Here is a 2,783-nt window from a genome sequence, read left to right on the forward strand (position 1 = left end):
AATCTTGTCCAAGGTAAATTTTCCTGGCATATAAGTTACAGAATTGAAATTCAAAATACGGAAAAAATTACTAATTTCTATGTGCATATTAGTTTGAAATAGGCCACAAGTACAAATCAACATTCACAGTTTAGGAATGCATACTTCTAACTTGGGAATGTAAAATTATATTTATATATCTCTTTCACTAACTCAAAAATTTTGAAGAATATACAAAAGAGGTGTGTGTGTGTGTGTGTCTGTGTGTGTGCTTCTGATATCTGTTTTAAATCCTCCTTGAAAAGCATTTTAGCAGATAATAGAAAAGAATAGCCTTTATAATGATCAATAGTATGGTAATTACATCCATTTAACTAATCAATGTAACAAATTTATACTACATGATTACTGGATGAGCATTATTATCAATTGAAAAAGTGGCACTAATGGTCACTCATTGAAAATGGTAAGGTTAGAAATCTTTGATTATTGATTTTTGACATTTAATAAAACTCACTTTTTAAAAAATTTCCCTTTAAAAAAGGGTATATAAACTGTATACCCTTTTTTTGAAAACAATACCTAATTAGCAGTCACGAATAATTATCTATCCCAGGAAATGAAATATATGAAGATTGAGCTAGTTTTTTATATTGCTAAGCAAGACAACCAGAGACAAAGATGGAATAATGTTTGTAATTTCATGGAAATTTTTAAGGGAAAGTATCAATTTCACGGTGACATCTAGGGAAATGTGATGATTTCATGCATATTTAATTTTCTGTTCCAAAACTATCAATAGACACAGTTTTCAAGAATGTAAAAACACATCTTTCTGTAAATTTTTTCAGAATTATAATTGCAAGAATGAACAGGTAAAGAATTTTAAAAGTTATAGTTGATAATTAAAAACTAAGGATGATTTTCTTCAAAGAAACAATAAAGTAAGTTTAGATTAAAATAACAATTATGATTATTATTTGATTTGGGGGTTATACTCAGCAGAGCACAGGGCTTACTCCAGACTCTGTGCTCAGGGATAACTTCTGTTAGTGTCCAGGAGACCAAATAGTGTGTCAGGGATAAAATGGGAGTTAACTGTGATCAGGCATGTGCCTTATCTACTGTATTATCTCTTTATCCCTAAACTAAAATTATTTTAAACATAAGTATTCATTAAAATACCATTGATTCAATTTCACAGAAATTTGATTTTTTCATAAGTAATACAATAAACTATATCAAATAGCTTATTAAACTAGTAAATGTTGTTTGTTGCTCTAATTTTTATATATGCTTGTCAATTTGTATATGTATGTATATGTGTTTGATTTTGGTTTGGGTCCATACTCAGCAGTGCTTAGGTCTTACTCCTGACTCAGGGATCACTTCAGAGGGCTCAAGGGAACATATGGAACACGAAGGATCAAACCTGGGTGGAAGCATTCAAGGCAAATATCCTACCCACTGAACTATCACTCACTCTAGTTCTCTATTGGCAATAGCATTATACATTGACATGAAACTTCACAGATAAGTGGACAAGTGGATAAGTAGATAAAGTGCTATTTATCATTATAATACTTAAAAATATTGTCAGCATAGTTTTTGTTTTTGGCCACATAAAGATAATAAATATTGCATAAAGTAATTAATCCTTCACTATTTATGGTTTTTTTTGGGGGGGTTTTTTGGCTCAGGGGTTACTACTGACTTTGCACTTAGTAATTACTCATGGCAGTGCTCAGGAGACCTTCTGGGATGCTGGGAATCAAACCTGGTTTGGCCGCGTGCAAGGCAAATGCCCTACCCGCTGTACTATTTCTCCAGCCCCCTATTTATGACTAACATTTCTTATAATAGCTGATGAATTGTATCAAGGAAATTATGCAAAATAAGTTATGTTAATTTGCTGCCTAAAGTTTTCTTCAGGCCTCTAGTATAAGCATTTCCAGAAGCTTTCTGTTTTATTTCTACCCTATTCAGCTCATTTTAACACTTCTAAGAGTTTCCCATATGAAGAGCAGAAAATAAAACTAAGGTGCTCGCTTCGGCAGCACATATACTAAAATTGGAACGATACAGAGAAGATTAGCATGGCCCCTGCGCAAGGATGACACGCAAATTCGTGAAGCGTTCCATATTTTTACAGTAAAGTTGCAGGCTACAAAATCAATACCCAAAAATCCATGGCCTTCATATATGCAAACAATGAGGCAGAGGAAAGGGACATGAAAAAAGCAATCCCATTCACAATCGTGCCCCAGAAAATCAGGTACCTCGGAATCAGCTTAACCAAGGAAGTAAAAGACCTTTACAAAGAAAACTACATAACGCTACTCCATGAAATTAAAGAGGACATGAGGAAATGGAAACATATACCCTGCTCGTGGATAGGGAGAATCAATGTTGTCAAAATGGCAATACTCCCTAAAGCGTTATACAGATTCAATGCGATCCCTATAAATATACCCATGACATTCTTCAAAGAAATGGATCAAGCAATCCTAAAATTCATATGGAATAACAAACGTCCAAGGATAGCTAAAACAATTCTTGGGAAAAAGATGATGGGAGGCATCACCATCCCCAACCTCAAACTTTACTACAAAGCAGTAACAATTAAAACAGCATGGTACTGGAACAAAGGCAGAGCCGTAGACCAATGGAACAGGGTGGAATATCCCTACACACAACCCCAAATGTATGACCATCTAATCTTTGATAAGGGAGCAAGAGATGTGAAGTGGAGCAAGGAAAGCCTCTTTAACAAATGGTGCTGGCACAACTGGACAACCACATGC

The 2,783-nt window shown here is 34.3% G+C and overlaps 1 non-coding gene across 1 annotated transcript; it reads left to right on the top strand.

Annotated features, from left to right (window-relative positions):
* The first annotated feature begins 2,020 nt into the window (after positions 1–2,020).
* Positions 2,021–2,127, top strand: LOC129401231 (U6 spliceosomal RNA). Its single transcript, XR_008628163.1, has one exon. It is a non-coding gene; the product is annotated as a U6 spliceosomal RNA (small nuclear RNA).
* Positions 2,128–2,783: the final 656 nt, after the last annotated feature.

This window comes from Sorex araneus, chromosome 1 (genome assembly GCF_027595985.1).
Source record: "Sorex araneus isolate mSorAra2 chromosome 1, mSorAra2.pri, whole genome shotgun sequence".
Lineage (NCBI taxonomy): Eukaryota > Metazoa > Chordata > Mammalia > Eulipotyphla > Soricidae > Sorex > Sorex araneus.